Source organism: Vipera ursinii, assembly GCF_947247035.1.
Source record: "Vipera ursinii genome assembly, chromosome: 1".
NCBI lineage: Eukaryota > Metazoa > Chordata > Lepidosauria > Squamata > Viperidae > Vipera > Vipera ursinii.
This window is the reverse complement of record NC_139512.1, coordinates 50,663,934-50,678,480: the sequence shown is the minus strand read 5'-3', so window position 1 is coordinate 50,678,480 and position 14,547 is coordinate 50,663,934.

Sequence of the window (14,547 nt, the reverse complement as noted above, 5' to 3'; positions counted from 1 at the left end):
AGTGGTCAATGGTTTGGAAGAGATCAGTCTACATTTCAATTAAAAAACAAGGGCTTTTTTGTGTAAGTTATCATATTATATTAATTTCACATGCTGATAAAATAATGCTTAGTATCAATACAGATTATAACCTGTTTACAAAATAATTGAGAAAGCTAAAAAAATATCAAAAGAAGTAGATATGTGCTTCATTGATTATAGAAAAGCCTTCAGTTGTGCAGATCATGCCAAGCTGAAGAAGATCTTTAGGGACATCAGAATCTTGGACCATCTTATTGTTCTCATGCGAATCCTGTGAATTCACGGTCCAGACAGAACATGGCAAACTAAACTTGCTCCAGGTTAGCAAAGGAGTGAAATAAGATTGTATACTTTCCTCTTAATTATTTAACCTATATATGCAGAATATATATTAAGAGAAGCTAGATTGGAAAAAGATGAGCATGGCTTTTAAAATTGGAGAAGAAATAACCTATGCTATGCTGATGACACTACTTTGATAGCAGAAAATGCAAATGATCTGCAAGTTCTGATAATGAAAGTCAAGGAGCATAGTGAAAAAAAAATGGAACTGAGATTAAATGTAAAAAAGACCAAATTAATGGCAGCAGATAACAACAACCAGCCTTAGAATTGACAATGAAGACACTGAAGTGGTAGATAGTTACCACTTTACCAACAGTAAAGAAACCAGCAGTCACAAAATACCACAGATCAGCACCTGTGGAACAGCAATAAGAGCTGTTTAAATATTTAAATTTATATTTAAATGCTGTGGTGTATCAATACCTGCAAAGATCAGAATCATGTACCTGTATTCTTTATACACTTATGATTGTGTATCATCTGACCCATCCACTGCGATAATCAAGTTCGCAGATGATACAACTGTGGTGGGTCTTATTACAGGTGGGGATGAGACAGCATATAGGGCGGAGGTACAAAACTATCCATATGGTGTAGTAACAACAACTTGCACCTAAACATCGGCAAGACGAAAGAGATGGTGCTAGACTTCTGGAGAAAAAAGGAGGAACCTGCCCCACTTTACATTGGGGAGGACTGTGTAGAGAGAGTTTCCTCCTTTAAATTTCTGGGAGTCTACCTCTGTGAAGATCTGACCTGGAAAGTTAATACAACCCAGGTGGCTAGAAAGGCCCAACAGAGGCTTCACTTTCTTAGGATCTTGCGGAAGAACAGGGTAGAACAACAGCTAATGACCCTCTTTTACTGGTCTACTATAGAGTGTGTCCTCTCGTATGGTATTGTGGTTTGGTATGCTGGTCTGACAGCCGCGGATAGGAAAGTATTACAGAGGGTAGTGAGCACAGCACAAGACATTGTGGGCTGTTCCCTGACACCACTGGATGACATCGCCAGGGCTCGTTGCCTTGGAAGAGTGAGGAAGATTCTCAGGGATGACTCACACCCTGGACGGTATCTCTTTACTCTCCTACCATCCGGTAGGAGATATAGGAATACGTTTACGTTTTATTTAATTTGTATACCGCCCTTCTCCCTAGGGACTCAGGGCGGTTCACAGGGCATATAAATAACAATACAATACAATACAAAAGTTAAAACAAAGATTAAATCAGTGCCCAGTTAAAAACAATAATACTATTCTAAAACAACAATTTAAAACCCAACTCCCCCGTCAGGCCAGACCAGCTAATTCAAATAAATGGGTCTTCAGGCCACGACGGAAAGTTCGGAGGTCTGATGCCATCCGGAGCTCCACCGGCAGTTGGTTCCACAAAGCCGGGGCACCCACAGAGAAGGCTCTCCCCCTGGGGGCTGCCAGTCGGCATTCCCTGACCGGAGGCACCCTGAGGAGGCCCTCTCTGTGGGAACGCACAGGGCGGAGGGGAGTTGACGCCGGCAGCAGGTGGTCCCCGAGGTAACCCGGACCCATGCCATGTAGGGACTTAAAGATCATAACCAAGACCTTGAACCTCACCCGGAAGACAACTGGTAACCAATGCAGCTCGCGGAGCAAAGGTGTAACATGGGAGTACCGGGAAACTCCCAAGACAACTCTCGCGGCCGCATTCTGTACCAGTTGGAGCCTCCGAGTGGTCTTCAAGGGAAGCCCCATGTAGAGAGCATTACAGTAGTCAAGGCGAGAGGTCACGAGCACATGAGTGACCGTGCACAGGGCATCCCGGTCCAGATAGGGCCGCAACTGGCACACCAGGCGAACCTGGGCGAAAGCCCCCCTAGTCACGGCCACCACATGATCTTCCAGGGTAAGCCGTGAATCTAGGAGGACTCCCAAGTTGCGAGCCCTATCCACGGGGGGTAAGAGCTCACCCCCCATAGAAAGAGATGGAACATTTTGAATGTCCCGGGATGCCGGAATGCACAGCCACTCAGTCTTGTCAGGGTTGAGTTGAAGTCTGTTCCTCCCCATCCAGACCCGAACCGCCTCCAGGCAACGGGACATCACAGCGAGGGCATCACTGGGGTGGTTTGGGGTCGAAAAGAAAAGTTGGGTATCATCGGCATATTGATGATACCCAACTCCAAAACCACGAATGATCTCACCCAGCGGTTTCATATAGATGTTGAACAGGAGAGGCGAGAGAACCGACCCCTGAGGAACTCCACAAACAAGAGACCTAGGGGCCGATCTCTGCCCCCCTGCCAACACCGACTGCGAGCGTCCCAGGAGATAGGAGGAGAACCACCGAAGAACTGTGCCTCCCACTCCCAATCCCCTGAGACGCCGCAGCAAGATACCATGGTCGATGGTATCGAAAGCCGCCGAGAGGTCTAATAGGACTAGGACAGAGGAATATCCCCTGTCCCGAGCCCTCCAGAGATCATTCACCAGAGCGACCAATGCCGTCTCCGTGCTGTACCCGGGCCTGAAACCCGATTGGTAGGGGTCCAAATAATCCGCTTCATCCAGGACCAGAGGGAGCTGATGCGCCACCACACTCTCAACAACCTTCGCAAGAAGGCGAAGGTTGGAGACTGGACGAAAGTTGTTCAATACAGCTGGGTCCAAGGCAGGCTTCTTGAGGAGAGGTCTCACCACCACCTCCTTCAAGACGGTGGGGAAATAACCCTCACTCAAAGAAGCAGATATAACCGCCTGGAGCCAGCCTCGTGTCCTCTCCCTAGCTGCATAAACCAGCCAGGAAGGGCACGGGTCCAACAAACATGTGGAGGAGCTCAGCCTCCCCATAATCCTGTCCACTTCATCAGGGGTCACAGAATCAAACTCTTCCCAGGTAACATTGACAAGACCGCTCGTGTCCTGATCGCCAGACTCTGCCCAGTTGGAGTCCAAACCGGTCCGAATCCGAGCGATTTTATCCGACAGATGTTGACTAAATTCCTCGGCACGACCCTGCAAGGGATCCTCCCTCACCTCCTGATTAAGAAGTGAGCGAGTCACCCTAAACAGGGCGGCCGGGCGATTATCTGCGGACGCGATGAGGGTAGAGAAGTAGTTACACCTCGCCACCCTCATCGCTGCGAGATAAGACCTAATATAGGTTCTTAACCGCATCCGGTCGGGTTCGGATCGGCTCGACCTCCAACAGCTCTCTAGGCCCCGTTTCCGACGCTTCATCTCCCGGAGCTCCGCGGAAAACCATGGAGCTCGCTGGGATCTGCGCCGGGTCAGGGGCCGCAAGGGTACAACCCAGTCAAGTGCCTCAGTGGCTGCCCTTTCCCAGGCTTCCACTAAGGCATCCGCCAGCTGTACCAACAGGCTGAAAAATAGCTTTTATCCGTGGGCTGTTAGGCTTTTAAATGGGACATAATCTTATGCAGAATTGACTTGGGAGGCCGGTGTGTGGTGTAGTTGGTTCACATAGTGTGGTGGGATGGAGGGTTTGTTGTCACTGTGTGTTGGGGAGAGAGAGCACAGGGGGAGGCTCAGCTAATCTCAATGTACACATGTTGTACTTTGACAATAAAGGTTTATTATTAGTAGGTAGTAGTTTTCCCTATGACCCTCTGTGGAAGTGAAAGTTGGAATTTGATTGAAGCAGGGTAGAAATAATATTGATACTTTTGAACTTTGTTGTTTGGAGAAGACTTCTGAGAATACTATAGATACAAAAAAAAATCCAAACAAATCAATCCAGAGTTGTCACATGATTTGGTTCAACTTGTCATGTTTTGGACACATTATGCAAACACCTAGATCTCTAGAGAAGTCTATAAAGCGGGGAAAGGTGGAAGGAAGAGAAGAAGAGGATGAGCAGTAGCAAGTTGAAGGACTTGACAGCAGTGGCAACATTAAAAGACCTGAACAATCATCCTGGAAAAGTTCCATACATGTGGAAACTAATTGCTGACATCATCTTGAAAACACATAATCAGACATATACTTAAATGTGGCATAAACCCAGCCAGTTGCAGTTTATGCAACTCTAATGGCTAAGCAAACCTTTGCAAGCATAATGCATGAATTGGATCACAAACCTTTCTTGGGGTATAACAAATGCCTCTGTAGTGAAGGAACTCTTCTACGTAGAAGTCTTCTTCTCTGCTTCATCGTATGCCATTATTTGCTAATACGAATAATCTGAAGCTCTTCTTCATCTCCATAAAGTTGTTTCACCTCACCCACTGCACTTTTTATTTACATGAATTCTGTCATTCTGCCTTACTATAATAGTAAAGAACATTTCTGGACTCCCTTCCCATGCCTGTTTCTTTTCATGGCCTGTTGTGGAGGCTGATCAGCTTGATTTCTGAGAAATTTAGGTTTTGTGGTTAGCAATGGCCATCATAGCACTCATTTTATGAGCAGACTCATATTGTGCTGTCAAAATACCCAATATGCTTACAAGTCCCAAATTAATGGCACCCTTGTTGTATGCCCTTGCCCCATAATTGGACAGTTTATATAGAATATGATTCAATTATTTCAGCAATAGAATAAAAGCCACAGTTCTGTCACTATAATAAGGAATCTGTTAATTGCTTTATAATGTATTATAATATGAAACTCTATTGCCAAGGCCCAGAAGACCCTACAGAATATAAATATTTTTTTTTCTGGAAGAAGGCATGTTAAGAAAAAAAAAAGAATTCAAAACTCTTATACCAAGTCAACAATGCCTATAAACTCTTAGATAAGATACAGAGACAGACAGACAGAAAGGTGTATAATAAAATTTCACAAAAATTCCAAAAAGCAGTTACAATACAACAATGGAAAGAATTATGGATCAAATCTATAACCTTTATATTAACTTAAAGAAAATTGATACACACTATTTTATAGATGGTGTACAATTCCATCAGTGGCATGAAAGATGGACAAATGATACCTTCATGGCATTTCCCTGAAATAGAAGAAACATTTCACAATATGTGGTGATTAAGGGGACTGAAAAGATATAGAATAATACAAAAAATATAAGAATTCAAATTTGAAATGAACTTCCTATTAGGTATAATCTCAGACAAATTAAAAATATATTTAATGAGATTTATGTTTGTAGTTGTGAGAATAAACTTTGCTCAACACTGGAAAAAATGAACAATCTCAACTGATTGGAACTCAGACTTGGAAAATACTCAGCAATGCTAAAAGTAACAGTATATTTACACAATAAAAGTCTAACTAAATTTAAGCAAGATTGCTTCATTTATATATAACCATGCACACTTTAGGTTTTAAGAGGACCTGAATGCTTATCAATGTCACCAATTAGCAAATGGGGGGGATCAGAAGCCAATAACTTTTTTGTTTTCTTTTAAAATGCAATACTTTTTTCTTTTTACTTTCCAGATATTTTAACTTTTGTTAAACTTACTTCGTCAATATTCTTTCCTGCTTATCAATGTATGCTTGTACACACACCACATCGCACACAAATGCAATACCGTGGAAATTTTCATATACAAATTATTATTTTATATAAATATCACCCTGCGTTGAAATGAAAATCACTTATAACAATATAATACAAGGGGCAGGGGGAAGAAAATAATTTATCTGAAAAGGAAAGGACAATTTTGAGAGCTTTGGCAAAATTAGGTCCTGGCAAAATGAGAGTTGTTGTGCCATGTAATTTTATTAGACCCACAGGACTGATTACAACAGTAACCATTTTTGGTACTTTAAGCATTTTATAAGGGTTGAATAAATGGTTAGACAGCACACATCAGTCTATGCTAATTGAGGGATTATGAGAAAGATAACCAAACTGAAGAAGGGGTTTATATGGATTGCTCGTACCCAAATTTACCTGCAAACAAGGAAGGACAGCTTTCTTGGTAAATCAGTTTCTCCAACTCTGGTGCAATGGACTCCCCCCTTCCCTTTCACACAAGGCTTGGGCAGCCAAAAGATGCAGCCTAATTGGTTTCCTTGCCGTGATGGACACAAGAAGAGATTGGTTAAAGAGCTTCTGAGATAACTTTCCCTACAGAGATTTGTTTTCAAGACACGGAATGAATGTGGCAAGAAACATTAGTGCAGTCTAGCGATCCTTTGAAAAGCCCTCCTCTCTCAGCAAAATATTCCTAATAGTGGACTACCTCAATAGGGCCTAACTAACCAGTTCCTCTTCTTCTTTGCTCTTTTCCTTTTCCAGGTTACTTTATTTCAGCAATTAGCAGAGAATGCTATTAGGAAAGCCAAAAGAATAGAATTATTTTGCAAATAGAAAAACTGTAAAGGCGATACCACTTTAAAGCAAACACTTTGGGCTAAATGTGAGATAAAGAAATCAAAGATAAATTTGACCTTGCAGATTAACAAACTTAGGTCTTAAAATATATATTTGGCAACTGGTGTCTTTTCAGTAAACCCTGAACATGATGCCTTCAACTGAAATGTAAGCTTTAAGTGATTAGTAAACTAGTTCTTGTTGGTTGCAATCCAGAATTATTCATCTACTGCATCTGCAAATCCACTGAAAAATAATTTTACTATCTTTCACTTCAGCAGCTCATTCTTCTGAACTTCCAGATTTAACCACCTTCTAATTAGAAACCTGCTGTAAGGACCCACCTCAATCAGTTCTCCCAAGAAAGCAGAACTCTTGAAACAACATCATTTCAAAAGAAACTTATTGGAAGGTGTTGACAGCAGGAATAGAAGGCAAGATCTGTGGGTTTCCCATGCAAATCAAGTAATGAAAAGTGTCCATAGTAACCCCACCCAAACTGTCCATCTGGATGGTTCAAACAGGCCAATCCACAGGTGTGAAAATGCCGTGGGAACAGAGTGATAAATTGTGGAAGAAAAAATAATTCCTACTCGTAATGGCACTACATGCCACCATCAAGATCAGCAGTACAATACCACTGAATAAAATTTGCTGAGGAACAACAATGGGAATATAGATTTGTCATAGCTGTTTTGGTGGCCATTGTGCAGGCAAGATATGGAATTACACTGCCCTTTCATCTGATCCAGTAAAACCTGTTTTAACTCTGCCCAAATAGCCTCACCAGCTCCATTTTTTATTCATTCTGAACTTGAGAATCCTCTCTCCTGCTTCAACCATTTCAGCCTGCACTGGCTTTTCACATCTTTGAGATAAAGTTTCCTTTTTTTTCTGCATTAATGATAAATCTGTTTTCTTCTTCTCTCTACCTATAAATATATCCAGAAACATAAAAATGTTCAGATGTTGACTCTTTGCTATAGCAATGATAATGGAAAGCAAAGGTCGCACATTTAGCTAGATGCTGGCAGTGTGTTGTATCTCTAACTTTCTCATGGTTTTTCCTTTCTTGGGCCAGTGCCACTTACATAAGACTTCATGTATGCCTTTTCTATCTAGGTGGGCAAAGATTATGGGCTTAAAGCAGCTCCCCGCCCCGCCAGCCTTTAATGCAACCCATGACCAAGATATGGGGTGATGGAATAGAGCAAGGGAATAGAGCAAGCTCATTCTGCATGATTAAAGGCCAGGCTTGCAATCACACAATAGGACCTTACAACTTTCTCTCTCTTTTTCTTATGAAGAAAATGAAGCTTTATCAACAAGCCCTTTTAATCTAGCATAGTTTAGGGATCCACAATATTCAGAGGGGGAAAAAATGCAGATCTTCCATTTTATGGAAGATACCATGGGTGTGTGTGTGTCAGGGTCCACCTTTACTTCTCCTCCCCCCCCAAAAAAATTGGGACTGAGAATGGAAGGCAAGAAGGAGACTAGGAGAGAGGGAGAGGAAAGCATTTGTAAAATTAAAAAAGCAGGGCCCCATCAGATTGTGTTGGGCAGTAGAAAGCATGTTGAAGGCAGGAGTAATTGGTAATTGGAGCAGAAGTGAAGAAGGGGGGATGATTTATGGGAGCATGGAGACAGGGGTGGAATAATTTTTGGAGCAGAACGGGGAACTTACTGAACGCCTGAAACTCAGCTACTTATCCACTCATTCTTGTGATAAATTAGCTCTTGTTTAAAGTAACCAGAGCTCCATTTTTCATTCTGATTACTACACTTGATATCTCTCTCTCCCCCTCTGTTTCTCTCTGACCACTGCCCCTTAGCAGGCTCCCTGAGCTGAGGCAATGGCTTTATGGAAACTCCTCAACTTCCATCTTTATGATCCTCTCACTTCCCACACATAATTACAATAAGGTTAACTCGTTTGAAATAGTGGCAAACACTGAAGGATCTGTCTCTTGCTGTTCTTAATACATTCATGCAATATGCTTGTGAAACTGCAATCAGTAAAGATTCAAATAGGCATGCAACATATTTTTTGGTGGAGTGCAAAGTAAAACCATGCCCACTATTGCAAGATAGGTCAAAAGTCAATAAAGAAGTTCACAAAAGAATCTCTAAGATCTAATCCAGTCTTCTAACCCTGATGCCCCTCTTTTAACTACATTGGACCTCATTTCCAATAATTTCCAACCAACAGCTGAAGAGTCTAGATTGGAGAAGAGAATTCTGAACCATTTTACCATTTGGAAGATGCATTGCAGGATTACACAACTATGACCATTTGTCTCTGAAGCTACTCATAATTCTATTTGATTATCCTTTATGTATTCTTACATGAGACCCAAAGTATATGTTACGTGCAATGGATTGGAATTATACAATAAAACAACAACAATAACCCAGATCTTGGAATAGCTGTTGGGGGCCTTTTCAGACTTAGAATGGCAACAATATGAGTTTCTTTAAAATTCTGTCATGTTCCCATCCATTTTTCCCAAAACTACATATCTGGTTCTTCCAGATGGTTGAATTAAAATATTCTCCATCAGTCTTAGACTGCCAGAAAAGTATGCCAAGCATGAATTGTGCTGTCTCTATTGCCAATCACTAATTAGCAGCAGTAATGGGGTTGGTGAAAGTTGCTGTCCTTATGCACTTCTGGACCAAGTTCAGAAGATTTGATGGACTCCTCTAATTTTGCTTCTTCACTTACAAGCTGCAACCTCTTATAATTCTTCCTAACATAAAGCAGGGCAGAGCTGGGAGAGGACAGGCTGGTATTTCAAACACGCAAATAGATTAGAATAGATTTAACTACTTGTTAAATTGTCCAGTCCACAGATTATAGTCTTGGAAAGGAGCGTGAGTTGACATGGGACTCAGTATCCCCAATACTCCTGCTCAGTGCAATTTCTCCTCTCCTCTGTGCCAATGATCTGCCAGTGCAGCTATTTCTGAAATGGCTCTGCTGTTCTCCTGATCCTAATCCTAATTTTGAACTCAAATCGAAGAGTAAGGTAAAAGTAAAGGTTCCCCCGCACATGCGTGCTAGTCGTTTCCAACTCTAGGGGCCGGTTCTCATCTCCGTTTCAAAGCCGAAGAGCCAGCGCTTGTCCAGGGACGCCTCTGTGGTCATGTGGCCGGCATGACTAGACGCCAAAGGTGCACGGAATGTTGTTACCTTCCCACCATAGTGGTCCCTATTTTTCTACTTGCATTTTTACGTGCTTTTGAACTGCTAGGTTGACAGAAGCTGGGACGAGTAACAGGCACTCACTCTGTTACGCGGCACTCGGGATTCGACCCGCCAAACTGCCGACCTTCTGATCAACAGGCTCAGCGTCCTAACCCACTGAGCCACCGCGTCCCTATAATGAAAGAGTACTAAATCTATATAGAAAAAGCAGCACTCAGATTTAGAAGAGTGCTAAACTCATGTTTATAAGGAATTCTATAGGACAAGCACTGTAGAAAAGACCCATCAGACATTATGTGTGCAGATGTCTCTTCAGAAGCAGGTATTTGGTTACTTCTGCAATCTAACCAAATGTTGTTGTTGTTAGTTGCGAATTCGTGTCCGACCCATCGCGACCCCATGGACAACGTTCCTCCAGGCCTTCCTGTCCTCTACCATCTTTTGGAGTCCATTTAGGCTCATGCCTACTGCTTCAGTGACTCCATCCAGCCACCTTATTCTCTGTCGTCCCCTTCTTCTCTTGCCCTCAACCTTTCCCAGCATTAGGCTCTTCTCCAGTGAGTCAATAGTTGATAGGGCAGATGTTCGAATGGATTCCCCATTACCCGTGGTCACCATGGTAGGTCTAACCAAATATGTTCATGCAATTCCCACTGGGTGGAGGAGGTATTTCTGAGAGCAGCCTAAAAGGTCCATTGTTGTTGTTGTTAGCTGCAAAGTCGTGTCCGACCCATCGCGACCCTATGGACAACATTCCTCCAGGCCTTCCTGTCCTCTACCATCTTCTGGAGTCCATTTAAGCTCACGCCTACTGCTTCAGTGACTCCATCCAGCCACCTCATTCTCTGTCGTCCCCTTCTTCTATTGCCCTCGATCTTCCCCAGCATTAGGCTCTTCTCCAGGGAGTCCTTCCTTCTCATTAGGTGGCCAAAGTACTTGAGTTTTAGCTTCAGGATCTGGCCTTCTAAAGAGCAGTCAGGATTGATCTCCTCTAGGACTGACCGGTTTGATCGCCTTGCAGTCCAAGGGACTTGCAGGAGTCTTCTCCAGCACCACAGTTCAAAGGCCTCAATTCTTTGGTGCTCAGCCTTTCTTATGGTCCAACTTTCACTACCATACATTGCAACTGGAAAGACCATAGCCTTGACTATACGCACTTTTGTTGACAGGGTGATGTCTCTGCTTTTTAGTGTGCTGTCTAGATTTGCCATGGCTTTCCTCCCCAGGAGCAAGCGTCATTTCTTGGCTACAGTCCCCATCTGCAGTGATCTTGGAGCCCAGGAAAATAAAATCTGTCACTACCTCCATTTCTTCCCCATCTATTTGCCAGGAATTGAGAGGGCCAGATGCCATGATCTTGGTTTTCTTAATGTTAAGTTTCAACCCAAGTTTTGCACTCTCCTTCTTCACCTGCAACAAGAGGCTCTTTAGTTCTTCTTCACTTTCTGCCATTAGAGTGGTATCATCTGCGTATCTTAGGTTGTTGATATTTCTTCCGGCAATCTTAATTCCAACTTTTGATTCATCTAGCCCTGCCTTTCTCATGATGTGCTCTGCATATAAGTTAAATAGGCAGGGCGACAGTATACAGCCTTGCCGGACTCCTTTCCCAATTTTGAACCAATCAGTGGTTCCGTGTCCAGTTCTCACTGTTGCTTCTTGACCCGCATATAGGTTTCTCAAGAGCCCAATAAGATGGTCTGGTACTCCCATCTCTTTAAGAACTTGCCACAGTTTGTTATGATCCACACAATCAAAGGCTTTAGCATAGTCAATGAAGCAGAAGTAGATGTTTTTCTGGAACTCCCTAGCTTTCTCCATGATCCAGCGTATGTTGGCAATTTGATCTCTAGTTCCTCTGCCTCTTCGAAATCCTGCCTGCACTTCTGGTAGTTCTCGATCCACATACTGCTGAAGTCTAGCTTGTAGGATTTTAAGCATGACTTTACTAGCATGAGAAATGAGTGCAATGGTGCGATAGTTTGAACATTCTTTGGCACTGCCTTTCTTAGGAATTGGAATGTAAACTGATCTTTTCCAATCCTGTGGCCACTGTTGAGTTTTCCAAATTTGCTGGCAAATTGAGTGTAGCACTTTTACTGCATTGTCTTTTAAGATTTTGAATAGCTCAGCTGGAATACTGTCACCTCCACTAGCTTTGTTGTTGCTCAGCTTTTCTAAGGCCCACTTCACTTCACATTCTAGGATGTCTGGCTCGAGGTCAGTGACCACCTCATTGTGATTATCAGGGACGTTAAGCTCATTCTTGTATAGTACTTCTGTGTAATTTTGCCACCTCTTCTTAATCTCTTCTGCCTCTGTTAGGTCCCTGCCATTTTGGTCCTTTATCATGCCCATTTTTGCATTAAACGTTCCCTTCATTTCTCCAATTTTCTTGAAAAGATCTCTGGTCCTCCCTATTCTATTGTTTTCTTCTATTTCTTTGCACTGTTCATTTAAGAAGGCATTCTTATCTCTTCTAGCTATTCTCTGGAATTCTGCATTCAATTGGGTGTATCTTTCTTTTTCTCCCTTGCCTTTCGCTTCCCTCCTTCCCTCAGCTATTTGCAAAGCTTCCTCAGACAGCCATTTTGCTTTCTTGCATTTCTTTTTCTTTGGGATGGTTTTGGTTGCTACCTGTTGTACAATGTTGCGAACCTCTGTCCATAGTTCTTCAGGCACTCTGTCTATCAGATCTAATTCCTTAAATCTATTTGTCACCTCTACTGTATATTCAACAGGGATATGATTTAATTCATACCTGACTGGCCTAGTGCTTTTCCCTACTTTCTTCAGTTTAAGCCTAAACTTTGCAAGGAGAAGCTCATGGTCTGAGCCACAGTCAGCTCCTGGTCTTGTTTTTACTGACTGTATAGAGCTTCTCCATCTTTGGCTGCAGAGCATATAGTCAATCTGATTTCTGTGTTGACCATCTGGTGATGTCCATGTGTAGAGCCGTCTCTTGGGTTGTTGGAAAAGAGTGTTTGCTATGACCATCGTATTCTCTTGACAGAATTCTATCAGCCTGTGCCCTGCTTCATTTTGCACTCCAAGGCCAAACTTGCCTGTTATTCCAGTTATCTTTTGGCTTCCTACTTTAGCATTCCAATCCCCCATGATGATAAGAACATCATTTTTTGGTGTTAGTTCTATAAGGTGCTGTAGTGCTTCATAGAACTGGTCAATTTCATCCTCTTCAGCACTGGTGGTTGGGGCATAGACCTGGACTACTGTGATATTGAATGGTTTGCCTTGGATTCGAACTGAGATCATTCTGTCATTTTGAGGATTGTATCCCAGTATTGCTTTTCCTACTCTTTTATTGACTATGAAGGCTACTCCATTTCTTCTGAAGGATTCTTGCCCACAGTAGTATACCTGATGGTCATCTGAATTAAATTCACCCATTCCTGTCCATTTTAGTTCGCTGATACCTAAGATGTCAATGTTCAGTCTTGTCATCTCTTGTTTGACCACGTCCAGTTTTCCTTGATTCATGGATCTTACATTCCAGGTTCCTATGGAGAAAAAATCTTTACAGCATCGGACTTTCCTTTCACAGGTCCATTAGAGCTGGGCAATGCATGCCCTCTAACATCACTAACAACCACATTGTTGAACACAGCTAAAAATGACTAAGGTGGGAATGAGGTAAAGACAACATGAGAATATGACAGAAAAATATGGAATGTTTGAATTGTACTTAGGGGATGTGAAAAAGAGAATTGCCCTGAAACATTATTTTATTTCTTTGTTTGCTGGAACTTACAGTACCCATTTGGTCCCACACACTAGGGCCAGGAGTGAGGAACCTTGGCTCTTTCATGACTTGTGGACTGGCTCAGGAATTCTGGGAGTTGAAGTCCACAAGTCATAAAGGAGCCAAGGTTCCCCACCCCTGGCAGCAGACTACAACAGTGTCTTCACATTCACATCTAGGAGGAGAGCTCTGCTAGTCTGTCACAGCAAAAGGAACAAAGGCCACCATGGCATTTTCTGTCACCTCACTGTTTACAATATTTCTCTCTCTAATAAATCTTCTTTGAGCTGCATGCCAGTGGCGGGGGGGGGGGGGGGGAAAGCATTTGCAGCCAAAGTGGGCAAAAGTAGAGTAACATTCAATCATCCATCCATCCATCCAATATACTGCATGTGCTGTCTTTCTGTTCAGAAAGAAGATTATTCTTAATAATAATCCTTATTAATTTTAAACTGGTGAGGAGATGGGCTGAAGTGAACCTTATTTTGATGACATGGGAAGCAGGGAAAACAATCAGCTTTCTACTACCTCCTCCCTGCAATGTACTGTCCATTAATGACAGAGATGCAAAAGGCTGCTACAGGGGCCTCTGTCAGCTGCCTGGGTAGTTTTTGTAATTTGTTAAGCCAGCCAGCATGGTTGGGAACAAACACCTGAGCCCCTTTTTCTTTCTTTCTAGAGCAGGGGTCTTCAAACTTGGGCCTTTTATGACTTTTGGACTTCAACTCCCAGAATTCCTCAGCCAGGCATGCTGGCTGAGGAATTCTGGGAGTTGAAGTCCACAAATCATAAAAAGGCCAAGTTTGAAGACCCCTGTTCTAGAGTATGGACAGTTGTGACACCTTCTCTCTGAAGGGGCCCAGGGCACCTCTAGACTGCAAACTTGAGCCTGGATTGCAAAACCTGATCTTTGTGGAGAGCACATATGTCAA